Source organism: Pan paniscus, chromosome 1 (genome assembly GCF_029289425.2).
Source record: "Pan paniscus chromosome 1, NHGRI_mPanPan1-v2.0_pri, whole genome shotgun sequence".
In the NCBI taxonomy this organism is placed as follows: Eukaryota; Metazoa; Chordata; class Mammalia; order Primates; family Hominidae; genus Pan; species Pan paniscus.
The window spans coordinates 128,413,519-128,435,575 of NC_073249.2; the positions used below are offsets into that span (position 1 = coordinate 128,413,519).

General features: G+C 33.4%; 1 long non-coding RNA gene across 2 annotated transcripts in view; it reads right to left on the bottom strand.

Annotated features, from left to right (window-relative positions):
• The window catches only part of LOC134728836 (uncharacterized), a 66,615-nt gene that overhangs the window by 13,066 nt on the left and 31,492 nt on the right, over positions 1 to 22,057 (bottom strand). Inside the window, exon 3 of one of the 2 annotated variants that reach the window (XR_010109690.1) lies at positions 16,844 to 20,251. The exons of the other annotated variant lie outside the window; for it this stretch is intronic. This is a non-coding gene — a long non-coding RNA (uncharacterized LOC134728836). Of the gene's footprint in view, positions 1 to 16,843; positions 20,252 to 22,057 lie in introns of those variants that run through there. 2 annotated transcript variants of the gene reach the window in all.

Below are 22,057 nucleotides of genomic sequence, written 5' to 3' on the forward strand. Positions count from 1 at the left end.
AGAGAAAAGAACAAAGAGATGGAAATTGTGAGATAAATAATCATGTATAGATAATGAATCCAAGTGGTTTAAAATCCTATAAGTAAGATTTCTAGAATAAGAGAGAGAAAAAAGAGGGAAGAAATGATCAAAGAGCTAACAGAAGAAAAGTTGCTTGTGTTGAAAAGAGACACTGGCCTTCATGTTGAAATGTTCACTGTGAATAGAATAAATGTAGATGTATCCTAAAATAGATATATCATCATGACATTTCAAAATACCAAGGATGAAGAAAACGTCCTAGAAGTTTAAATTGTGAGGGAAAAAAAAAGTCATTTATAAACTAATGTTATTTATGCTGTTATCTGATACCTCATCACTAAAATTAAATTCTAGAAGACAAAAAAGAAAATCCTCCTAACTTCTAATTAAAATTATTTTCAACCTGGAATTTTATACCCAAACCATGAATCAAATATATGGGCAAATTATGCCTTTTCTGAAATGCAAGTGTTCCAATCACTTACTCACTAGAGGATTACACTGAGCTACAGGAAGAAGAAAAATAAGAAAGAAAGATATATACCAAAATAAATGATGAAAATAACCCAAAAATCTAGTAAAAGCCATCCCTCAGATGGCAGTTTTGCAAGAGTACCTGGTTCCAATTAGATCAGAAAATCAATGAACTTCAGGAAGATGAATGAAGTATATGTTAAGAAACATAGAGCATATTTAAAACATTGGATACAGGTGAGATAAGGAGAAAAGTATGTTTCTTCTTAGAATAAAGAGAAAGGAAAGGAAGCACAAGAAACATAAGAAAAATGGTAAAACTGTGTAAGTTACCCCTGGTACAGATAGGAGGGAAACTAAAATGTGGTGAAACATTTTAATATTAATGTATGAAAAAAAAACCAACTCATTTGGTCTGGAGTATTGTTCTTTTATAGGAACAGTGATTGCAGTTTTAGCCTACTACCTTGCCTTGAGGTGAATCACATTTATATAGCTATAGTACTGTAAGTGTTTTTTATTGTTCATCAACTTTCAGAATCAACCTAGGAATAAAGCACGGAATGTTTCAAGATGATTACAGGATAAATAATAAATGAGACTGCATTGTGAATTTGTTCACAGTGAATCTCTGTTATCATGAATCATTCTGATCATATAGTAGGCTATATAAATAAATGTAAGTATTTATTGACAGCGTGAGTACAACCAGATTTAAATACAAAAGAGATCTCCAAAAGTATAACTGCTCGGAAGTTAAAAATATATACATGTCATAACATTTTTACTAAAAAAATTTTTTTTTAAATAGCAAACTATCTAGAAAATAATGAGAGAAGAATACATCACACCAAAATCTACGAACCCAGTGAAGTCTGAGCCAGAAGAAAATGTGTGGCTCTCTTTACCCTCATCACTAAAGAGGAGGTGAACAGCAAAACAAAACAACTAAACACATATCAAGAAATTGGAAAAATAACAAAAACAAAAAAAAATAGGAGGTAGAAATTACACAATAAAATCTGAAATAATTAAGAGAAAAAATAGGATAAAGCCAAAACAAATACAAAAGCAAAGCTACGTTTGTAAATTACCAAGGGAGATAAATTCCTCATGAAAACCATAAAGGAGAAAAGACAGAACCAAAACATAAAAGATTAAGAATGAGAGAGGTGTTGTAACTGAAACACAAAGACTAAAATAATTATAAAAGAATGTTATATAAACTCTATGGCCACAGAGTTAAAAACAGTAGGATGTGGATAATTCCTGGCAAAATAAAATGACTTAAGGTGACAAGAGTATAATAACAAAAACCGAAGAGAAATAAAAACTGGCTGGGCACAGTGGCTCACGTCTGTAATCCCGGCTCTTTGGGAGACTGAGGTTGGTGGATCACCTGAGGTCAGGAGTTCGAGACAAGCCTGGCCAACCTGGTGAAACCCCATCTTTACTAAAAATGCAAAAATTAGCTTGGCATGGTGGCGGGCACTTGTAATCCCAGCTACTCGGGAGGCTGAGGCAGGAGAATCACCTGAACCTGAGAGGCGAGGTTGTAGTGAGCTGAGATGGTGCCATTGCACTCCAGCCTGAGCAACAGAGCAAGATCCTGTCTCAAAAAAGAAAAAGGAAAAAAAAAGAAAAAGAAAAAGAAAGAAATAAAAAACTACAATAGAGAAATTACATGCTATCTATCTGAAAGTTGAATAAACAACTGCCATTGAAAAAGTCCATAGGAGAAACATATTCTTTTTCTTTACTCCCTCCTGAAACCCCAAGAAAATAAGAGCAAAAGACTAAAAAGGGCATAAGCACATAAAGGCAAACAGAATAAACGAGAAGGTAACAAAAGACCAGAGATGAAGCTCAGCAAATGAAACTGAGGTGAGTGAGGAGTACCTGATAACATTCCAAAGCAAGCCTGGTGTCCAGAAGAAAAGTGGGGAAAGTGAAAAAAATTGGCCTTTCAGAAACAGCAGTCCCCAGACTTTTTGTCACCAAGGATGGTTTCACAGAGACAATTTTTTTTCTTTCACCCATGGACAAGGGTGGCAGGGGTCAGGGGAGTGGGGGATGGATTTGGAATGAAACTGTTCCACCTCAGATCATCAGGCATTAGATTCTCATAAGAAGTGGGCAACCTAGATCCCTGGCATGCACAGTTCACAATCGGGTTTGCACTCCTATGAGAATCCAATGAGGCTGCTGACCTGACAGGAGGCGGAGCTCAGGCAGTCATGCTTGCTACCCCACTGCTCACCTCGTGCTGTGTGGCCTGATTTCTGACAGGCCATAGACCTGCAGAAGTTCGCAGCCTGGGGATTGGGGATTCCTGAATGCAAAGACTGAAGAACAATTAGATACTCCGCATCAGATGCCTTTCCTTGTCCCCTGCAGCCAGTAACATTCCTTCTTCCCCTCATCAAGAGGAACACAGGAAATTAATCATATCTACCTCCGCTATGGATGCAAGCAGAAACTACCCTCCTAAACAACAGGGGATAGGTAAACTATTGCAGCATTTTTTAAAACCAATTTCAGGATACATGTTAAAGTATAAAACTTAACCTATTATAATTTTAAAATTAACTTTTACTCCTTTAAAGTGAAACAGCCTATATATCACAATTTTTAATTACAGCAGCATATACAGTGGCTAAAACTGGAAAGTATTTAAACATATTTATACATGAAGAAATTGGGAACTATATCCTGCAGTATTATACAGCCAGTGCCGTTAATGAATTCCAGACATTAATGTTGACTTAGAGAGATTTACAAAGTATTGTCATGCCTACAAGTAGAAATATACCCATGAACAAAAATATATTTTCTAAAACAATGAATTTGAACACCTATATGCATATGTATTTATATTTAATCTTATATAAATGTTTGGATATGATCATGAAGTGTTTGAAGCCGAATTTGAGGAAATAAAAGGCCAAAGTGAGCTGCAGAGAAGTGGTCGGGAGGTGGAGGAAACACAGCTTTGTAAGTACTGAACAGAGATTGTAAGTGTGTCAGGTGCAGGGCTAGGGGTATCCTTCCTAACATTCTGTCCAGATAGAAGACTAAGGAGAAAAGAAGCAAGGCTTAGTGTGCAGGAGATGGCCGGAGGCTGGGGCAAGGCTTCTCCTATAGGCATCAATGTCCTGGGAGAGATAGCAAAATGAAGCATGTAAAACCCTTCAGCAAAAGATTCCAGCAAGACAGCTTAGTTGCCCTATGGGAGTTTTGTGGGGACATGAATGATTCAGTTGCATAAACCTTAGACTCTAGATGAGGAACATTGATGGCAATTTCCGAACTTTGCTGGTTTGTGGGGCAAACACTATTAATAGGCTGAGCAGCTGTTTTGCCACTGGTTCTGGAAGAAAAAAAGCTAGCTGAAAAGCACTTGGTATAGTTTGATCTAAAAGTAAACACACTGGACAAATAAAATGAACAAATTTTATTCTCACACTAGCATTTGATTACTCTTTTCAGACCAATTTTTTTTTTCCTTCCACAGCTTCTTTTTATTTTTATTTTATTATTATTATACTTTAAGTTTTAGGGTACATGTGCACAATGTGCAGGTTAGTTACATATGTATACATGTGACATGCTGGTGTGCTGCACCCACTAACTCATCATCTAGCATTAGGTATATCTCCCAATGCTATCCCTCCCCCTCCCCCCACCCCACAACAGTCCCCAGAGTGTGATGTTCCTCCTCCTGTGTCCATGTGTTCCCATTGTTCAATTCCCACCTATGAGTGAGAATATGCGGTGTTTGGTTTTTTGTTCTTGCGATAGTTTACTGAGAATGATGATTTCCAATTTCATCCCTGTCCCTACAAAGGACATGAACTCATCATTTTTTATGGCTGCATAGTATTCCATGGTGTATATGTGCCACATTTTCTTAATCCAGTCTATCGTTGTTGGACATTTGGGTTGGTTCCAAGTCTTTGCTATTGTGAATAATGCCACAATAAACATACGTGTGCATGTGTCTTTAGAGCAGCATGATTTATAGTCCTTTGGGTATATACCCAGTAATGGGATGGCTGGGTCAAATGGTATTTCTAGTTCTAGATCCCTGAGGAATCGCCACACTGACTTCCACAATGGTTGAACTACTTTACAGTCCCACCAACAGTGAAAAAGTGTTCCTATTTCTCCACATCCTCTCCAGCACCTGTTGTTTCCTGACTTTTTAATGATTGCCATTCTAACTGGTGTGAGATGATATCTCATTGTGGTTTTGATTTGCATTCTCTTATGGCCAGTGATGGTGAGCATTTTTTCATTTGTTTTTTGGCTGCATAAATGTCTTCTTTGGGAAGTGTCTGTTCATGTCCTTCACCCACTTTTTGATGGGGTTGTTTGTTTTTTTTCTTGTAAATTTGTTGGAGTTCATTGTAGATTCTGGATATTAACCCTTTGTCAGATGAGTAGGTTGTGAAAATTTTCTCCCATTTTGTGGGTTGCCTGTTCACTCTGATGGTAGTTTCTTTTGCTGTGCAGAAGCTCTTGAGTTTTATTAGATCCCATTTGTCAATTTTGTCTTTTGTTGCCATTGCTTTTGGTGTTTTAGACGTGAAGTCCTTGCCCGTGCCTATGTCCTGAATAGTAATGCCTAGGTTTTCTTCTAGGATTTTTATGGTTTTAGGTCTAACATGTAAGTCTTTAATCCATCTTGAATTGATTTTTGTATAAGGTGTAAGAAAGGCATCCAGTTTCAGCTTTCAGCATATGGCTAGCCAGTTTTCCCAGCACCATGTATTAAATAGAGAATCCTTTCCCCATTGCTTGTTTTTCTCAGGTTTGTCAAAGATCAGATAGTTGTAGATATGTGGCGTTATTTCTGAGGGCTCTGTTCTGTTCCATTGATCTATATCTCTGTTTTGGTACCAGTACCATGCTGTTTTGGTTACTGTAGCCTTGTAATATAGTTTGAAGTCAGGTAGTGTGATGCCTCCAGCTTTGTTCTTTTGGCTTAGGATTGACTTGGTGATGCGGGCTCTTTTTTGGTTCCATATGAACTTTAAAGTAGTTTTTTCCAATTCTGTGAAGAAAGGCATTGGTAGTTGGATGGGGATGGCGTTGAATCTACAAATTACCTTGGGCAGTATGGCCATTTTCATGATATTGATTCTTCCTATCCATGAGCATGGAATGGTCTTCTATTTGTTTGTATCCTCTTTAATTTCATTGAGCAGTGGTTTGTAGTTCTCCTTGAAGAGGTCCTTCACGTCCCTTGTAAGGTGGATTCCTAGGTATTTTATTCTCTTTGAAGCAATTGTGAATGGGAGTTCACTCATGATTTGGCTCTCTGTTTGTCTGTTATTGGTGTATAAGAATGCTTGTGATTTTTGCACATTGATTTTGTATCCTGAGACTTTGCTGAATTTGCTTATCAGCTTAAGGAGATTTTGGGCTGAGATAATGGGGTTTTCTAGATATACAATCATGTCGTCTGCAAACAGGGACAATTTGATTTCCTCTTTTCCTAATTGAATACCCTTTATTTCCTTCTCCTGCCTAATTGCCCTGGCCAGAACAGACCAATTTTTAAAGTTTTTTTACATCATCTTCCAAATATGACAATTTCCATTGTGATTATTTTAAAAAACCTTTATGAAAAATGTTTTTGTGACATATTGTTACTTGATGCAATTAATAGGCATTCATTTATATTTTAAAAAGAAATTTTCTATAAATGTTTTCTTTATTAGTGTTCTAAAGAATTAATTTAGTCTACAAAAGCAGTGACTCGTAATTTATGCCTGATTTTATTTGTCAGTACAGTTGACAACTGAATAGCTTTTAAAAAGTAATTGATGTTAGTACTTTACGAATTGAAATACTGCAGACAGATCAAGTGAGAGAAACTGATGTGGCTTTTGCCTTTCATTAGAATCCATAAATGGAAGAAAGCAGAGTATAAGGATGGTACATACTCTGGCATACAATATATTTAATAATATCAAGGTCTTTTGAAAAATAATAGCAGTCTTTTAAACAGAATTAACTTTTGAATGTGGTATCACATTTTAAATTCACAAAACAAGTATCCATTCGGAATAATTGTGAAACTTTAGGTATCCACATTAGTAGTTACTATATAGGTAATTTCAATTTTCCAGTGTTAGTAAGTTTTGGTATAAAATAATACGTAAGTATTGTTTTAAGCTTTGTTACTTTGTGAAAACTAAAGCAATTTCAGGTTAGTGTTTGAATTGAGTTGTTTCTAACAGTTTTATTTTTCTAAGCTTTATCAAGTTATAATTAATATAACAACCTGTGCATATTTAATGTATACAATTTGATGAGTTTGAACGTACATATATACTCATGAAAGCATTACTGAAATGATGGTGATAAACGTATCCATCACCTCCAAAATTTTCTCAATGTCCATCTCACATTTTTAAGGGGTTGGTTTGGTTTCTTTTCTTTTTTTATTTTGTGATAACAACACAGTATTTCTACTAACTTTAAAACATTTTAATATAATAAATCTATTTTTATTTCAAACACAGAGGTATGAAAATAAACTGTTAATTCAAGTTTAATTTTTAGTATAAAATTATATTTATTTACTCAGATATTTGGAATAAAAATACTTTTCCCACAATACTGTTTTAAAAATATCTGCATATAGGACACATAAGAGTGCAGTGATTAAGATGTGGATACTGGACTCAGAATGCCTAGTATAAATTCTGACTTTATCCCTTACTTAGCAGCTATGTGATAGTGACTTAACATCTCCAAGCCTTTTAATTTTCTCATCGCCAAAGTGGAGATAACAGCTGTAAGTATTTAATTCCTGAGACAAACTTAGTAAAATGCCCTGCAAATAGGAAATACCAAATGAATATTAGTTGTTACTGGAAAAAGAGTGCCATGCCCATGTGTAGAGGGCCCCTTATGAGCATGCTATGATCTGGCATAGCTTTAAACCCTCTCTGCTTCCAAACATCTCACATATGCAATAAAAGACAACATGGTGTAGTGAACAATGCATTGGATTTCATATTATAAAATTCAGATTATGATAGAATCTTTTACAGTCTGGGCACGTGGCTAAAGCCTATAATTCTAGCACATTGGGATGCCGAGGCGGGAGGATTACTTGAGGCCAGGAGTTCGAGACCAACCCAGCCAACAAACCAAGACCTCTGTCTCAAACAAAAACAAAAACAAGCAAACAAAAAAACTATCTCTACAAATTATATGAATTTGAAAAATCTATTTAAAACCTTAGTTTTTTAACAATAAAATTATAAAAATGTCTACATAGACTATTTTATATGTTCTTCTTTTTCCTTCCTCTTCTCCATTTTTACAATGTTATTGAAAAGGTCAAAGAAGATTATACATATGAACCACAAAGAATTATTTTTTTTTAATTTTTATTTTTTAGACAGAGTCTCACTCTGTCGCCAGGCTGGAGTGCAGTGGCGCGATCTTAGCTCACTGCAGTCTCCACCTCCCAGGTTAAAGCGATTCTCCTGCCTCAGCCTCCTGAGTGGCTGGGACTACAGGCATGCGCCACCACACCCAGCTAATTTTTGTATTTTTAGTAGAGATGGGGTTTCACTATATTGGCCAGGATGGTCTCGATCTCCTGACCTTGTGATCCACCTGCCTTGGCCTCCCAAAACGCTGGGATTACAGGCGTGAGCCATCCACAAGGAATTTTACCATTAATAAGATTCAATATAGTGGTCACTGACATGGCTCCCAATTGGATTCATATCTTTGTATTGGGGCATTACTTCTCAAATTGAGACATAATAGCTATAAAACTTGCAGACAGATTTTGCTCCTTTTCCTTCCTTGCATTGTCGTTCTGTAACACTTTGGTCCTAGCTCATAGATACTTTATTTTACCATTTTACATCTCTATTTGGATTTGTTACTCACTTATTAGACTTAGCTCAGTAAAGTTTATACGAACTCAATGAACAGTTATAGAGTGACTACTATTAATGTATCCAACCAGTCAAAAGATGGTGATATAATGATGAATGTGATGTAGCTTTGCCCTTATAGTCTTGGCTTGATATTTTTAATACAATGAGGCAAATATAATAGTTACCTACCCACTAAGAGACCCAGAAGAGGAGAAATTAGTAAAGCTTCCAGCAAGAAGGGATGTTAAAAAGACAGAAAAAAAGTGATCTCTGAATAAGGCTTGAACTTAATCTTGAAGGATGAGTGAAAATACAGAGGTGAAGAGCCTGCGCAATGTAATTTTCCTTGAGCATAACCTGCAACCTAAGGAGAGAGAAGTGATAAGGCTGAAGGTATAGGTGGGAACGTGTACCTTATGTCTATATGTAACCCTCATAACTTATGTAATGTTAGGCCCATCATAAAAATTCAATAAATATTGATGGGCAAATGGAATAAATAAAGGATCATTCAGAACACAGTATAGGTCAATGTTTCCCAAAGAAAAGAATAATGGTAATAAATTGTGAGAGGCCACAAGACTATAGCTTGCCATTAAATTTCTAAGGAATCAGATAGCTAAAGAAGTAGCAGTAGAACCCCAAATGTAGACTCAAATAATGTGTTTGTCTCACAGTAAAATTGCTTAACAAATAGCTATGACCAGACAGTAAACTAACATTTCTGGATGCTGATTTGACAGTAGATTCAAGTGTCCAGGATAGGAAGAATAAACATGAGAGAACTGTAAGAGAATATGAAAGAATATTATTTTGCCGTTGACTCCATGTTTGTTTGAAGCTGATGGTGGAGCCCAGGGAACATTACCACTGGACAGACAACCCACCACAAGGTATTTATTTCTAAGGGGAAGAGTGAATAAGATAAAGTGAATTGACCTATTGCCACTTGAAGCCTCCATAGACTTGCCTGTATTTGTCTATTTCACACATAGTTCCCATGAAAATGAGAATAAAAACCATTTCAGGAATGTCTCCTTGAAAATATAAGTACATTTAATTCTCTGACTACCCACTTGTAGCATCTAAATTAAACAATGTGGACAAAGGCAAAAAAAGAGAGACAAGGACAAAATGTAGTAAACACCGCACACCCCATATATGCCGAGCCAATATTTTATATGAACGAATAAAAATTGATGACATTTCAACTTGTTTTAGCAACTTTTTTCTTTTAATCCCAAAGCACTTCCTTCTTAATTAAAATTTTATCTCCTAATGAAGTTGTTTAACCTGGTTAGCTGATCAAAGGGAATTAAAATTTCTTCAATGACTAACGACAGCAATCTCCTGAAATATGCAGTTAGGATACATTCAGTCTGAGAATGAACTAAATATATGAAAGTGAGAAAATTTAATTTTGTGTTTTGAAGAGTCAAAAAAATACAACTGTGATAGTATCTCACTATAAAACCCATGAATATTTTAAAAGTAGTTTTAAATCAAAGTGGATTGAATCATCAAAGATAATGCATTTTAATAAAAGTTAAATACAGCATAACTTTCATCTAGAATTTCCCTAATGCTTATTTTTTCTCCCTCTCCAGAAAAGGCAAAAAGCTTGGGGAAGAGGAAATCTCAAATTGTTATCAGGAAGAAAATGTTTACAACATCCAAAGTAAGATTTGAGTTGATGGCTTTTTCTTAAAAAATAAAAATACCACATCCTGATTTTATATTAATGATAATAACCCATTCTCTATCAGATAGGTTGCATGAGTTTTTCCCAGGTGCAGCTGACCTTTCATTTTTCCTTTCGTTGTTCTCTGGTGTGAGATTTTTATTGTTTATGAAGCAAATCTCTTTTATGTCCCCAGTGAATGAGAATATCTCCACTGTTTCACGACAATGGTTAAGTCTTCCTATACCAGGTCCTCCATTTACAATCTGTGTAAAGATTTATTTAAAATAGGGACAATAAGTTATTTTATAGTGTTGTTGAAATGATTGAGTTAAATGCCCAATAGATAGTAGACACTATTAAAATTACTCCTAAATATGAGTTGATCATTGGTGTAAGCTTTTCTTTATATTAAGAATATATTCTTTAATACATACTTCTTCAAAAGCATTTCAAAAATAAGAAGTAGCTGTTGAATGGTATTGAATACCTGTTTAAACAAAACCTATCGATTTTGAAAAATTAAAAATAAGTTGCTGAGTTTCACTTAATGTATTTAAGATGTATGAATCTTTATGCAAATCAAATTGTCTTTATTTTTTTTTTCTGCTTCCTTTATTGATTTTAGTTTAGAGTTATCCTAGATATATCAAATTAATTGGGTAGCTCTTTATCATTTTTCTTGCCAGGAATAAATTATGCTAACATCAGAAATATCTATTCTTAAAAGTACTGAAAGCCCATTTTCACAAAACTGTATGGCTCAGAACCTTTTGGGCAATGATAATTATGTAATACTTTCCCCCCAAATTATCTTACATAAATAGTCTGCTTAATTACTAGATATATTTCTGCATCAATTATGGTAATAGTTAAAATTTCTACAAAAACATCTATTTCATCAAGGTGTATTAGCTGAGGTTTGTACATAGTGTTCTTTTAAATTACAACAACCAATTATTATTAATTATTGTGTTTTCATTTTTTTATTTTTCATTTTTTTTAAATATAAGATAAGGTCTGGCTCTATTGCCTAGGCTGGAGTGTCGTGGCATGATCTTGGCTCACTGCAACCTTCACCTCCTGGGCTCAAGAGATCCTCTCACCTCAGCCTCCCCGGTGGCTGGAACTACAGGCACATGCCATCACATCTGGCTAATATTTGTGTTTTCTTTGTTTGTTTGTTTGTTTGTGGAGATAGAGTTTCACCACGTTGGCCAGGCTGGTCTGGAACTCCTGAGTTCAAGCCATCCGCTTGTCTCAGCCTCCCAAAATGCTGGGATTACAGGTATGAGCCACTGTGCCTGACTTTTTTCTCACTTTTTATAATTAGAATTATCTATTTTAGTTTTTCCAGTTTACTTGTTTCATAGAGTTAGTAGTTCCAATATTTTCCTGATTTCTAGTTTTATTTTGTTATAATCTTAATTTGTTTTCAAATTATTTTCTGAATCTTTTAAAAGTTTTAACAATAATGTCTTCATGAATATTTATGAAACTAATTTATTGCTTTGTTAAATAGGAAAATCATTGAGACCTATTTTTCTCTATCTCCATATGGTATTTTATTTGGTTTCTGTCTTTGATCTATTTGGAATTTGTTTTTATATCAAGTGTGGATTAAGCATCTAACTTTTTTGCTTTTCAGTAAGTGTACTTAGGGGTTCCAATGCTCTCTATTTAATCAATCATTCTTTCTTCACTGACTTGAAATACCACCTTTATGGTAAACTAATGACAGTGACAGTTGTATAGATTTTTGTGTTTGTTTATGGGTTTTTGAGTTTATTCAATTGATATATCTGACACCTGTACCACACTTGTAGTATTTGTGACTTGTTAATTCCAATATCTGGAGTTAACCTTGACATGCTTACACATTTCCTTTTTTCTTTATACTGCTTATCCTAGTATCGGTCAACAAATCGTCTCCTCTACACTCTTGAATAACTTTCTTCTCTTGACTTTCATTATTCCACATTCTCTTGGTTTTACTTCTATTCCTCTATTCAATCCTTTTTAGTCATCTGCAAACGTATTCCTCCCATATCTAATCTCTAAATGCAATTTATATAATAGACATATATAAAATAAATGAATTTATTACTTTTTCTGATTACAATAGTAATAAAAAGTTATTCACAATTTCAACACCTCAGAAATACCTAATTCAGACTTCCAATTTTGGGTGTAAAGATCTAACTTGTATCAGACCAATATTTCCACAACGAACAACAGAAAAAAATATAAATTAAAAAATAAAAACTGTTTATAAATGTTAGGTAACTATCAGGCAATCAGACCCTGAGAGACCAAGATTTCTGAGAAAACAAAAATGCACTGAGGTTAGCCTAACATTCAGTGTCACCAAATTCCTTGAAGTATTTGTTGTTTGTAAGTTGCAACTGAGAGTCTGAGAAGTCAAGCAGAAAGCAGTGGCCAAAAATCTTAGAAACCTAGCAGAATTTTCAGCACTATCATGATATGATGGAGACAAAATTCAGTTCAGGACTTTCCGAAGATAAGAGCCCTAGACATTCAGTTGGGATCCCTGAAGGGTTATATACTAGGAATAAGGATGAATAGAAAATAGGTTATTCCTCACAAAAGTTGAAACCCAGTTTTTCAACAACTCAGTCTATACTGGTGTAAGGTAATCTACTCCCAAGTCAGGCTGACAGCCAGACACAAATGTGAGTCTTCTCTGGAGGAAAACAACATCACCAAGGACCTCATATTAGCCTAAATATGTGTGTACACATTATCTGGCACTAAAAACAAAAGGAAATCCCCATAGAACAAGATACACTTACATAATTGAAGGCAAGAGAAAAACATAGGCAGTATAAATAGAACTACAGATGATTCATGTAATGGACTTACTAAACTTAGACTTTCAAATAATGCCGATTCATATATGTTTTAAAATAGATGACAAAATGGATCATTTTAGTAGAAAACTGAAATCCATAAAATGAGCATGATGAAAATTCTAGAATGGACAAATAAAAGAATTAAAATTAAGAAATCAATAGATTGGTTTAATGGCAAACTAAAGACAGCTGAAGAGAACATTAGTGAACTGGAAGAAAGGTCGGTTGAAATTATCTGGACTGAAGCAGGGAAATGACATAAGATACTCAGAAAAAAACTCGAAAGATGTATATAAATGATGAAAAGTTCTCAGATATTTGTATTATGAGTCTCAAGGAGAGAAAAGAATAAGAAGGAGTTAATATTAGAAGAGATATTGGCTGAATATTTTAAAAATTAAAGATTAATCAGTAAAAGATCCAAGAATTGCTGTGAACCCTAAGCAAGATAAATACAAAGGAAAGCAGATTAAGTCACCTCAAAGAGAATATCATAAATTGTCAAAAGGAAGCAGACACACTGCTTTAAAATAGAAAAATAAGAGGTTCAACTTATTTGAGAGAAGAACATTGTAAGGAAAACTAAAATCAGTGTTAAAGTGTTGAAAGAGACTTACTGCTAACCAATAACACTATTCTTCAAAAGTGAAGATGAAGTGAAGACATTTTTGAACGAGCAAAAACTGAGAAAATTCTTTCCCAGTAGAGTCACACAAAACTGTAACTAAAGTGAGTTCTGTAAGCCTGGGAATATGCTGCCAGATAAAATCATAGAAGTATAGAATGAAACCAAATAAGTACAAAAACAGTAAGAATGTGGATAAATTTAAGTGAGTATTAACTAATACTCTAATAATATTTATGGGCTTAAAAATAAATGTAGAATTAAAATACATGACAACAACAGCACAAGAGATGGAAGAGAGTTCAATGGACTTAAAGTGATGGCAGACCTTTAATTTGTTTGAAAAATGGTAAAAGTAACATTAGCTTTTAATAAGCCAATAATGCATGTTGTAATCAATATGATAACTATCAATGTATAATTACCAACCCAATGGGAGATGGAAAAAAATACTTGATTAATTCAGGAAAGGCCAAGATAGTGAAGAAAAAGGAACATAGAATAGGTAGAATAAGTAGAAGACAAATAAGTTGATTTTTTTATTTTCAAATATATCAAAATTTACCTAAAATAAAAAATTAAAATCAAATACTTTAACTATAAAATTAAAATCAAATACTTTCACATAGATTTCAGGCTAGGTGAAAACAAAGAATCCAAGTCTACATTTTTTACGAGAGACACACTATAAACAGGATGCAGAAATGTTTTCAAGGAATGAAAAACAATACTATGCAATTATTAACCAAATAAAGTATATTTAATTATCATTATATCCAGATAATTAGACTTTAAGAAGTTTTACTAGAAACAATGGAAGACATTTTATAATGATAAAAATAGATAACACACTAGGAAGATATGAGTTCTAATTTGTAGCACCAAATAACATGGTCTCAAATTACATGAAACAAGTGTCAATTGAACTAAAAGAGACAAAACTACAAGCACGATGTTTTTAAAACCATTTTCTTTAGTATAATTATCATATTTATTTTCTACTTTCAGCAATTGCCAACTCATAGCCAATAAAATTTCATATATATTTCTCTCTCACTTGTGATTTTCTTCTGAAGCAAATCCTAGATAGGATGTCATTTAATCTCAAAACATTTCCTTATATAGCCCTGAAAGAAAAAAGCCTCTTAATAACATGGCCATACTATCTTCCACACAGTTTGTAAATATATTTTTTGACTGATTTGTTCTTTAAAGAATTGTTAAACTCCAAGTTATTTTTAAAATATAAGCTTTTATTATTCACTTCAAGTGTTAATATTTTATTAAATATGAGTTTGTGATATTAATATTTTTCCAGATATAATATCAAGTGTGCCATGTAATGGTAGGTCAATAATGCATCATTTCAAAACTAGAGACGTTTGGGATATGAAGAATCACAATGAAGAAACTGAAGAACCATAGGATAAATAGTTTATAAATAAATTGGAGGACATATATGGTGACAACAAGCATAGGTAACAGTGAAATGGTCCACTAGATTTCTGCTTTCTGGTGTCCTTTCAGGATAGGGGGATAGTTAAAAATGTTAAAAGGACTACATTATTCCAACACATATCAAAGCATGCATTAGTGTTACGGATATGATAAAGAAAAGAGAAGAACTCAGTGCGGTCTTAAGGAAAGGGGTTTGCAGAGCTGAACAAGAACGTGTGCACACCTTGATAAATTCCACACCCTTGCCTTGTAAAGCCAAGTGGTAAATAAAACTGATTTGATACTGTTAAGGTCTTTTCATCTCTACGTTATTCCATGGGCCTCAAGGAAGCCTACATTTGGTTAGGGTATCCTTTATTGCAGGTAGTCAGAGAAAATATTTTACTTCTTGGAAATTCTTTCAGTCTATAGTAGACCATTTTTTTTTTGGAAATAATTCCATGGAATCTCAACAAAAAGGGCATATCCTTTGTTTCTATTATCCAAACTTATTTCTGTTTATTGGGGTTTTTTTCTCATGCATAGGTTCTATGCCATGTTTATTAGGTTTTATTCAGCAATTTTATTTATAAGTCCTCTCTCTCCGTATTCTTTTCTACTCAAATAGTCAGGCACCGGTATTAGTGTGTTCAGTATCCCAATATCATTGTGTTTCTCTAAATTCCTGCTTGTGTTTTCAAACTTTTATAATCTAGACAGCTTGATGATAAACTATTTGCCAATAACAAATAACAGTGATATGTTTTTATCAGCAGATTGTGAGTTTTGTTAGCATAAAATTACTCACATTGTTTCATTGTGAACAAAGATTTTGATAATATTTTCACTTCTCTCTTTTTCCTTATGATTGCTTGATGCACAAACACACACACACATACACACAAATGCTACTATCTGTAAAATATTTTAATTTTAATTTTTTAATTATTTGTTTGGTTTTTTTTTTGTTTTGAGACAAGGTCCCTATGTTGCCCAAGCCCTGGTGTCTAACTCCAGGGCTCAAATGATCCTCCTGCTTCAACCTCGCAAGCAGCTGAGACTACAGGCACATGCCACTGAGCTGGGCTAAACATTTTATTTAAAATAAATAGGATTGGCAAGTATTAGAATAGTCCTTCAGATCACTGATTCAGTGACAATAATCATCGGCAGCTTCTTGTAGTATCCATTTTCCCAGAAATATTCCACACAAATAGATACATATATAAATTCATTTAGTCACACTTCACTACCTCCAAATATGAAATATCCACTTTGTCTTGCATCTTGTTTTTGACTTTATAAATTTATCTTTAATGTATTCCATATCAACACATAGAGATACAGATATGCCCCATTCTTTTTCATTACTACAAACTATGTCATTGTGTGGATGAACCATTATTTATTTAATCATTTATGGACATCTATAAAACCAAGTCTTTTGTTACTAGACAAGGCTTCAATAAATAGCTTGCATATATGCCATTTGGAAATTTTGATAGTATAATCTATAGGCATTTCTTGATGTTGAACTACTACATAAGAGTGTGTACAATTCTTTTTTTATTATTATTATACTTTAAGTTTTAGAGTACATGTGCACAACATGCAGGTTTGTTACATATGTATACATGTGCCATGCTGGTGTGCTGCACCCATTAACTCGTCATTTAGCATTAGGTATATCTCCTAATGCTATCCCTCCCCACTCCCCCCACCCGACAAGAGTACCCGGACTGTACAGTTCTAATTTTCATAGACACTGCCAAATTGTTCTTCAAAAAGTTTATGTTAATTTACACTCCTACTGGCAATGTCTGAGGATGACTTTTATCACATACCCTCTCCAATGGTGTGAATTTTCTAATTTTCTTCATTTCCTAAAATAATAAAATATCCCCAATTTTATTTTGCATACCCTTACTTTAAAAATATTTAAACACCTTATATTTTTATTATCTGAGAACTGTCCTTTGCTTTTTTATTGCTGGTGTTTTCCTTTTCTTATTGATTTGACATGCCTCTGTAGATGAAAGAAATTAGCCATTTGTAACATGTGTCGCATTTTTTCCTACTTTTTGTTCTTGGGCTTTCTGTTTTTATGCAAATATTTTAATTTTCATGCAGTTAAATTCATCAATCTTTCCCCTTTTTCCCCCTTTTTTCTGGATTTTATTTCTTTTAAAGGCATTCCCAGTTCAAATATTACTGAAGAAAAAACCTTCCCATATTTCATTTTAGAACTTTTATGATTTTACTAAATCATTTATATTTCAAACTTAACTGGATAAAAGGAATTTGAAAAAAGGTATGTGGTAGTGGTTACTTTAATATCTTATATTGAAGAATCCATCCTTTCTCCACATTTATCACATATAAATTTTATAAGTACAGTTTTAATTGCTGTGCATTTATAATGCCTGATGGGATTAGTCTTTTTTTGTTTCCTTTTTTAAAATTGGCTACCTATTCTCACTGACCTGTTTTTCTTCATATAAACTTTAGAATTCTCTTGTCTAGCTTCAAAATATAGAAAACTGCAATATTTATAGTATTGGTTCCTCTTATCCAAGAATATGATAAATATTGGCATTTATTCCAAAATTTTTGATGTCTCTCAATAGCAGTTAAAGTTTCTATTATACATAGTGAACATTTTTCTTCCTAAGTTTTTTCTTTGATGTCTCATAGAGGTTTCTTTTGTAAGTTTAACTTTTATTTCCATTATATTTTCTAATTGGTTAGAAAGGCAATAATCTCTTTTATATCTAGAAAACTAAGTAAATTATCTTATGTCTAATAGCTAAACAACTCAATCTCTTGAATATTCTAAGTATATAATAATAGGATCTGCAATTAATGATAATATTGCATTATCCTTTTAAAGTTTATGCCACTTCTTTTCCTTGCTATTTACCTTGGTTAGAACTGCCTAATTAATAAGAGCACCAATCATGAGCATTTTTCTTATTTCTAGTTTTGATATTAATGTTTATATTAGAGCAACAATTAGTCTGATGTTAACTTTTAGGCTGATATGTAAATACACACACACACACACACACACTCACACACACACACACTCACACACACACAGATACTTTTCATGTATGCTTGAAAATAAAGATTAGAAATAGACCTTACTTGGAATTTTACTTGGAGTTTTACTAGTTGAATTTTCATAGGCAATTTTAATTTATTTTTAATTTTTAAAACTTTTTCCTGGTCGGTAGACTACCAGGGACATAGGCAATTTTTTAAAAAGAAGAAACTCATAGTATATATGCTGTCCATCCCGAATAAGAAAAGGATTATTGGCCAAAAGAAGGCATTAAAGACTTTAATGGCCTTTAGAAATGGTATCTAGTTTTCAGAGGTCATTCTCATCAGAACATGAGGTGGAACTTTATGCAGCAATGCTCAGTGTCCTTCCCTAACCTTGACTTTTTTTTTATCACACCATCATTTCATCTCTTCCCTTTTTCTCTTACTGCACCAGGTACTACTCAATTTGTACATCCATTAGGAGATTTCAATTTCCAGGAAGCAAATGCTGGAAACAGTAGATGATGGGTTATACATTATATTGTGCATTATGTTCTGGAATGTGCAGTCATATTAGGAAAAGTGCTACAATAGGGCAATAAGAAGAAGAATTCTTGGTGGATGCTATGATTTGAATATGATTTTTCCCCTCTGAATCTCCTGTTGAAATCTGATTGCCATTGTGGTAGTGTTAGAAGGTAGGGTCTCTAAGAGGTGATGAGGTTGTTAAGAGAGATTAATACATTTCTTATGGGAATGATTAGGTATTTTGAGAGTTTGGCTCCCTTTTCTTTCACACAGGCATGATCTGTTTCCCCTTCTGCTTTTCTGCGTTGCTCTGAAGCAGCATTAGGCCCTCACCAGATGCAGCTGCCCAATCTGGTACTTCCCAGCCTCCAAAACCATGAGCCAAATAAACTACTTTTCTTTATAAATTAGTCTGTGGTATTGTGCTATAGCAACAGAAAATAGACTAAAACAGGAGGTGAGTGGTTAATGGACACACACACAAGTCCATGCATAGATCCAAACATATTAGAAGCATAACTTAGTCTTTATTTAACACACCCTCATTAAAATAAGCTTTCTTTCTGTTTGAAAACATTCTGTGCTAACGTTAGAATCACCCAGAATTGACTAAAGAGTACATTAAACTTCAGTAAATTATAATTCAGTGAAGTAAGTTCAGAGCTTAGTCTAAAAAATATAAAAAGAATAGCCTTACCACGTATCCTAATTTTGTGTGAGAAGCTAAAGTACTTCATTAATCTCTAACTTCACATTTCCTTCCAGTTAAATGGAGATGAAAATTGAGCTAGATCATTGGCAAGTGATAAGCTAAAATGTAGAAGCAATTGCATAGCACCTTAAATATATAACTTTATATAAATGCTGTGAGAAGCAGAATATAATGAATAATCCATAAACAGCATTGAGTTTATACTTCCATTAAAAGCTGTCTTCCCTCAAGTCTTGAATATTCCATGAACAATTCCATTAATCTTTTATCTATAGCACATACAATATAAATCAATGATATGTTATATATAAACACCTAATAAAATAAGGTTTTTAAAAAATAACCTAAATTCTATTTTAATTCATCTTTTTACTTTTAAAAAGTTAGTAATGATAAAATGCAAAAATCCATTATTTTTGTCATATTATAATATAGTTTTAGTTTAATGTACTTTTAAGGCTTAGTGACAGATGAATTCACACCAGTCTTTATATATCATACCTTTCTGTCTTTTGTATTGTCATCTAAAAATAAATAATGTAAGTATAAACTATTAATAAGGAGGTTCTATAAAGTACACTAATCATGTTAGCGTTTTTTTACTCTCTTTCTTCTTCTTCACTCCAAGCTCTTAATGATCTTCAATAATAACTTATGAGTAAACTTGCTTATTGGTCTCTTTGTTGGAATTAGTCATATGGAAAGAAAATTTCTGTGGTCTAGTTTATATATGAATTTGAGGATGAAGATTACTTGGTAGCTTTCAGATGGTAAACCAAAAAATGTTCCTGCATCAGATGTAAATGTTTTTCTTTTTTATATTAAACTTTTAACACCCATCTACTCACCCATGTGAATACCTACCAGGGCAATGGTGCCATGAAGAATCAGGAGTCGACAGTTCCCAATGTGCTCTGATTTAAATTATAAATGATTGTCCTGAAATAAAGAAAATTCAAACACCAAAAGCAAAATTATTTTAATTCTACAGAAATGTGTTTGATTGCCTTCCATATAAAACGTATGTACCAGGTACTGAGGAAGTTTTTACTTGGTATTCTATGTTAAAAGAGAATTTTACTTCACTTCAAAAACAAATTTATGAAAAACAAAAAGCTTTTTACAAAAAAATTTACAAAAACAAATTTTTCTTGGATGAAAGGTATGAAATTGAAAGACAAAACTTTAGAACTTTTTAGAATAAAATACAGAATGATATTTTTGTGACATTTTGTAAAACTAAGGTGTCTTATTCAGTTAGGACTGCTATAATAAAATATCATAGCTTGGATGACTTATACACATCAAAACCTTTTTTTCTCATAGTTCTAGAGGCTGGAATCCAAGATTAAGAGGCTGGCAGAATTAGTGTCTGGTGAGGGCCTGCTGCATGGTTCATAGACAGCAATCTTCTCACTATGTCTTCATATGGTAGAAAGGGAAAGGAAGTCTCTTTTATAAGGGTACTAATCCCATTCTCTAGGGTGCTGCTCTCCTAATTACTTCCCAAAGGCTCTATCTCCTAGTACTATCACATTAGAGATTAGGTTTCAACATATAGGTTTTAGAGGGGCACAAATATTCAGTCTATAGCAGAAGGCATTATTTTTAATATGTAGTCAAAGAACAGTATCTGAAGCTAAAGTATTTTAAAATCTCCTCTGTTGCTATAAACTTAGGTAATTTACTTAAGTTCTTTTTTCTTCAATTTCCTCACTTGTAAAATAGAGGGAATAATTTTATCTAACCCAAAGACTTGTTTTGAAGATAGAATTTGCTTAACTCACGTAAAGCCATTAAGAAAAGGCCTGCCACATAGTAGGTCTGTGGGTCGGCTGGGGCCCAGACTGAAGGGCAGCAGTTATTGCAGGCACGCTCTTATTAAGGTCAAGCATAGAAGTACTCAGAGGGACAAGTAAAAACATGGTGATGCCTCTGTAAGCCTAGACACATGACACATTCCATTGGCCAAAACAAGACACATGGAAACACAACTTCAACGTGTTAGGGAAATGTATAACTCCCATGACATCGTTGGGGTAAGGAAGAGATATTTTGGAAATAGTATTAAACATACTACACTGTTCTTTAGGATCTGATTGGTTCTTCAGGGTTTGATTATGGAGAATTTTGGTGTAGGAGAGAAGTTTAAGAAAAAAGAGCAAGATTTTTGAATATAGGTTAGATTTCAAAGATAGAAACACAGAAACATTTGCATGTGAGGAAGTGGAGCAAAATAAATTTTAAAGAGCATGGCTTTGATCTATGTTTTCCCTCCAAAGTTTTTAAGAAAGGCAAATAAGGAAAAAAGATATTTTCAAAGTATATTTTGCTAGCTGTTTCTTTGATTATGCCATCAGTCTGGGCAACCAAGTTACTGTAATCCCAAGAAGCTTTTTAAAATAATTGTGCAAAGTAATAATATAAATATCTCACTCATTTTACCATATAGATTTATTATCCATATGCAACTTCTAGTGATAATTCGTTCTATACCCTTTCCAAGGTTTTGAGTACATACAGATATACCCAAATATACATGTATTTTATATGAGAAATATAGTGAATATATATTCATATATATACATATGTATGTAAGTATAAATTGATTGTTTAAATATCTCATAATGTATAGATCTACTTAATTCTTTTTAAATAAGACGATTCCTTGAAAATTCAAATGCATTTACTCTTTCCTGTGAACTTTAGAATAATTTTGTACAGTTCAGAAAATTCTGCTGATGA